Source organism: Benincasa hispida, chromosome 6 (assembly GCF_027475165.1).
Source record: "Benincasa hispida cultivar pf3 chromosome 6, pf3_genome.v1.1, whole genome shotgun sequence".
Taxonomy (NCBI): domain Eukaryota; kingdom Viridiplantae; phylum Streptophyta; class Magnoliopsida; order Cucurbitales; family Cucurbitaceae; genus Benincasa; species Benincasa hispida.
Window position 1 is genome coordinate 29,640,631 of NC_143483.1, and position 6,300 is coordinate 29,646,930.

At 33.2% G+C, this 6,300-nt stretch overlaps 1 long non-coding RNA gene across 1 annotated transcript; it reads right to left on the reverse strand.

Annotated features, from left to right (window-relative positions):
* Positions 1 to 1,685: 1,685 nt before the first annotated feature.
* On the reverse strand, positions 1,686 to 6,034 carry LOC150035581 (uncharacterized). Its single transcript, XR_016530233.1, has 2 exons — positions 5,764 to 6,034; positions 1,686 to 2,320 (listed from the first exon to the last, which is right to left on the reverse strand). It is a non-coding gene; the product is annotated as an uncharacterized LOC150035581 (long non-coding RNA).
* Positions 6,035 to 6,300: the final 266 nt, after the last annotated feature.

Below are 6,300 nucleotides of genomic sequence, written 5' to 3' on the forward strand. Positions count from 1 at the left end.
GGCCAATCAATAAGAATGAAACATGATGCCATTAAAAAGAAAAGTGTTCAACAAACATCGATGAAAATAACTAAATTCAATCTAAGTTGATAACAACTTCATCAATACCCTAAAACAACAAGTTTAGCAAGAAAAGGGAACTGGAGAATTCTCCAAGCTCGCAACGATTTTCACCTCGGGAACTCGAACGACCTTTAAAATATCCCTCAAGTCCTCTAACTTTTAATCATAAACTCTCTTTTAGGTCTCAAATTTTGATCTTCAGCCCTTAATTTGGTCAAAATTCTCCTCTACTAGGTTAGAATGGCATCCAATTATATAGAGGATGAGAAATTGGTACAAAATCTTTACCAAATTATCAGATTTTTCAAATAAGGAAAGCAAGCAATGTGACGCCTTGGCACAACGTTACAACGCTGGTCCAAAGTTGTTGTACCATTGCAACGCTCAAACACAACGTTGTAATGTTGAATCTTTGGTTGCAACTACTGTCTTCTAGCGTTAAACATTGTTTCACGTCATAGCATCGCAACACTGTGACCAGCATTGCAACGCTTCTCTGTTCTTATATTTCATTGCATTTTTCCTCTCTTTTCTTCATTCCCATTGGTTCATTGCTCGGTTTTGACTCATTTAAGCCTAATTTAGTCATTTTATGCATATTTTGAGTATAATTCACTTCTGGATCGTAATCTTGGAAATTACTAGCAAACACGTCAAATTTGATAAAAACACATTAAGAAGAATCCTAAATCTAAGGAAAATAACGTGCATTTTGTGTGCATTTCAATGACCTAGAGCCGCTATGCCTCAGACGAACTTTCATTTTTTAGGCTAATTTGGGAAAATCGTGAAAACATCTAAGTGACTGATTAAATGACAGAAATAATGAAGATAGTGGTGGTCTCGGTAATGAAGAGTTGTCTCCTGATCGAAGCCTTTTCCAGTGTCATTAATTCTCGTAAAGAGCCACAAATCAAAAGAAAATTTATAATACACCAAACTACTCTTATCACTATAAAGACATAGCAATAGTGGTAAGTACAGGGTCGAACCACAGAGAGGCCAAAAATTAATTCTCTCTTAATTGATATTTGATTATGGAAAGTGATAAAAATGGGATTCTTTTTTTGTTTGATTGACAAGTAAACTAAATGCGAAAAAAGTAAGATAGATTGAGAAAGAGAAAGATCGAGAACAAGATTACCTTTGCTAGTTTAGAGATTGTAGAGTTTTCTATGAATCTAATCATCGATTAATTATGAAACCATTCTTAAATTAACTATTTCTTAAGCCTAATCGAATGTAGGGACAAGACATACAAACTCCCTAATGAGAATCAACATGTCGTTAATCCCTAAATTAACTAAGCTCGTTTTAAAGGCAATTTACTTAGCTAATTGCATTACATTCTTGGATTGATTAAGACATTAAGTAAGAATGACCAATTCTATCCTAATGTATTTCCAATCTTTAGGTTTTCTTATCAATTAGATGATCCTAGATAGCCTAGACATCATGCCATAAATCAAACTAAAATCTGTTGCTACTGAATTAAGCATGCTTTCAATGCAATTACAAATATAAAAAACACACATAGCAAAAACATACATATAAGAAATCGAGTCGTTAGTTCATCAATTCTATATGCTTGTACTAGAAATAAATTCAAAGAATGGAAATCATAAAGAAATAGAGACATTCAATAAAAAATAAGAAATCTCAAAGAGTTCAAGAAAATCTTTACAAACCTAAAAAACCGACGTTGTGGCCTTCAATTGTTCATCGAATCTGATTCATAATGCCGAGATTTACAAATACAACTCAAAATGAATGGAATTCTCGTGAGTTTTGGCCTGGAATGGCCAAAATCGGGCAACGGACTCTCTAAGACGGTCTAAATTTCCTCCCCCTTACCTAATTATGAAAGAACATATTTAAATTATAGTCACAGCATTGCAACGCTAGGAAGAGCATTGCAACGCTTGTTTTGATCCAGCCCTCATGCGTTGGAGTCGTGTTGCAACGTTATTGTGACCTTGCTTGCGATAGGTGCTTGCACATGCAGATGCGTTGGCATTCCATTTATCTTCGCAACTTTGTAATGCTAAGGGTAGCATTGCAACGCTACCCTTTATACGAACATATTGCCTTACAGCATTGCGTTAGAGCATCGAGCGAGGGTTGCAACGCTACAATCAGAGGCACTTTGGTCATTTCTCCTCCTTTGAAGCTTAGATGCTCAAGTTACCTTCAGATTTCTTTAAATTAATCTCGTTTCTCATCAAATGGTCAATTCTACCACTTGGTTGCTTAGTACCTACAAAATAGGATAATTAACATGTAAAATCCATTAACAAGCCTAAATTAAGCTAAGAATTATAAATCTTTTTTAGAGCTATAAATACCCCCGACTTAATTCTTGCTCGTCCCAACCAAGGTATAAACAAACATTCAAACAAAAATATTCGTTCATTCAAAACTATGCTTGCTCAAGTTATAAAAGTTGTTAGAATAAAATTTGCAATCAAGAATGAAATTCAATTACAATCAATCAATGATGCATATTTTTAAGAATGATTCTAAATCTTTTCATGAACGAGTAAGCCTAGAGTTTTACTAGTTAAGCTTGCATGATTCGGAAAGGTTTTATAAGGCCTTAATCCATTTTCCCCTACTCTTGCTCGATTATCGACTTCAGATATACCAAACTTGTAGAGAAAGGGCAACACTAAGACAATGGTGCCTAAACTCACACATACAAATTTTAAAAGACATTTATTTTACCTAGAGAGCTAGCTTTCACATTCAACTGTCGGGAACCTATCCACTCTTTTCTCGTGGGGCCCTAACTAGACACGACGAAGGTAGCTCTTTTCACCTCTATCCATGCACATGCACACTTTTTTTTATTATTAATTTGTAGGCAAGCTGGCGTTTGCTTCATTTTTTTTAGTGCACTTTTTTTTTCAAGCAACTAATTTGCTTTTCCTTTTTTTCTTTTCTTTTATTCACACTAGGCCCTTTTTTATCCACTTTGTCTTGTTAATACTTTTATTCTTAAAAGTGGAAGGTTCAGTCTTAATTCCCAAGGAAGATCCATTTTTGAACTTCTTCGAGGTTATAACATTTGCTTCCCCTTCTTTTTCATAAGAGATCGATATGACTGGAGTTCGTTTAAGAGAGTAGTCAGATTATACTCAATTTTGTTCATCATAAAATTCGTTTGGAATCGTAGGAAACTCTTCGGAAGAGATTCCATGATGAAACTAACATGACTTTTCTCGTCTATGACAACACCATTTACCTCTTCTACCTTAAATTGGACCATCATATCCATAACATGTTCTCTAACAGAGGTTCATTCTTTCTTATGAGTATTGTAAATGTATTTAATCGCATCATGCCTACGTGACAAGAACGATTGTGAAAAAATCGCCTATAATGAGTCCATGATCTCCTTATCAGTGACCAAGCCTTCAAGCTTCTTAGCTAAAACATCAGATATGCTTGTTAAGATATAGGCTCTGGCCTTTTTATTGGCCATCGTCCATCTGTCATGCATTCCAAACATTTCAGTTTGTAGACAAGCTAGGGTTAAGAGGAAGTTTCTTCGTTAAAACAAACCTTAAATCATCAATTGTTAGTATGGTATTTAAATTTGATTTCCAGGTTGCATATTGTCACCGTTTAATTTCTTGGAGGCTAACAATTGCATGGGTGAGCTAGACATGCTGAAAAATAAACAAATTCTATCAGTGAAAACTATTAACCTTTTTAATCCAATCAGATTTAACAAAAGTAATAGTGTACCCATCATTATTCTTTTGCAATGATATTTCAATGAGTCAAAATAACCACTACTGAGAGGCAGTCAATTACTACTTCACTGAATCAAGACAATCTTGACCAAATACTAATATCAGAATACTCTTATTCCTATAGTATTTAGTTACCATTACTTTGGTCAAGAATTCACGAACATTTAGTAATTCTCGTAAGTGTAACCCTCCCTTTTAAGACCTTAGAAATTAGAACCAATAAGTTCCCGAATTGGAAAAACAATGCTGAAAATGGACTTAAGAGACCATATCCATTTTTGGAGTCCGCAGTATTCTGATTTCCATGATACAACCCTCTGAATGGATTATCGCTCCAGGGTATAGAAGACGTATCATATAAATCTCACGGTGCTACCTAATGAAGAACACTGTAGGATATGTTAACACATTTCTTTCTCCCAGTTACTATGAACAACTTCCCTATTCACCTTGCTATTGATTCATGCAAATACTTTCCGAATGAAGCAGTCGCCTAAAAATGACACGAAGCCAAGCATAAATCTCATGGTGTGAACTCTTAGGGACGTGAGAGCTAAAAATACACTATTTTTCTCCCATTAAAGTATTCTTGATGGTTGGGTATTCTTTTTCTTAGGCATATAATTCGACTATAAAATATAACCGAAGTCTAGGTGATTCGTCCAAATATAACATTTATACTGGATGTTTAACCTACGATGTCTAAGTGATAAAACTTTTATTACCTCACATCACTCACGCATGCTTTTAAAACTGGGTTAACGAAATTCAAATGTTGGCTAGATCTCCAGGTAGCAAGTGTTCTGTAAACGGTCAACTTAAGTACCTCCAGTCTTAGACAAGATCTTTGCCAGGTGAATTTGTAACCAACAATTTTATAAGATAACGATTCTATTTTAACTATAAAATAAGTAAAACTTGTTAATCCTAAGTGAGCATGCTTTTTTATTTTTGTTATAGATTTTAGATGTTTAATCCATTTTATAACACTTATAAAAATAGATAAAACCTATAACATACATCTAACATACATTATATAACACTTCTATGATATCCATTTCATGAATCAATATAACAACGTATATTTAATACTCATGAAATCCTACACATGCATACTATATATATTATAACACTTATAACATACTTTAAATGCATATTTCATGCTTATCCTATGTTAGGGTTTTAAATCTATATGACATACTTTATGCATAAACAAGGTTAATTAGTTAAAACATACATTCATAATGCATAAATAATTAAAAACACTAAAATTGGACTCGTTTTGGCATCCTAAGCAAGTAAATAACAAAATTATTACAATAATAATTTAAAAGAACAATATGCTTTCGGAACCTTCAATATAGCTTGAACTGGCTTGAAATTGCTTGAACAGAGCTTAAAAATACTTGAATCGGACTTAAAAATAAAGAAAAATAGTTGAACCACCTGCAACAGCCGAACTAGACCGGTCTATACCAACCGGTCTAGACCTTTCTTCTTCACGCGTGAACCAAGAGCAACCTAGAAAATTTTTTCCTCTTCTCCTTTATTTTTACAGCTTATACCACCTCCATTCTTTTTGCAAGTACAACCTAGATTCAACTCTATTGACTCCAAAAAACTTTATAGACTCTTTAGCACACATTAGCGCCTATAAAAGCCCAGGTAATTACAAATTTGTGCAACAAATTTGAGCCTAAAAGGATGCTAAAATAGTGGGTTCCAATCTTAGCAACCAAGAACATTCAACTCATGAAATAACACCCACCAAGATTAAACTAATGCAAATTAGAGTTCCAATCATGCTCTGATACCGATTGAAAGTGTTACGAACATGATAGCGAAAGCAATTTGGATAAAAAAAACACTTTAAGTACACTAATTTCTTATATTGAGCATGCTTGTTAATGAAAGGGAAAAAGTTGGGTCTAAGAATAACAACCTTTGTAACTTAAAATTCTCCCTCTCCTCTTGATGATTTTGATCATAAACACGTTGTGGACCACCGTTAGAGTCTTCCTTGCTATTTTCCGATCTTAGAACGGGTTGTGGAATCCAAATTTGTAATGAAATTTGAGGAACTTTTGAATTGGGGTGTTCCTGGTTGAAGATTTTTTAGAGAGAAAATTGACATTAATTCCCCATACAATTAATCTCAAATCTCATCATCTTTTCTTGTATTTATAGAAGAAATTATGAATAATAGAATTAACAACAAATTCATAACAAATTTGTCAATTTATTTGGTGAAATTCATGTGGCAAAATGTGGGTTTAGATGGTGTTCAAGCAAGTAGGTTATTCAAAAACCCATCTAATTCCACTAACCATTATTAAATTGAATTTCTTAAATTCAATTTTTAATTTGAATTTCTAAAGTCCACTTTGAATTTAAAATCATTTTAAAATTAAAATTAATTTAAATAATATACTTTTAATTATTTAAATATTTAATTAAACCTTCCGATTAAACATTTTAA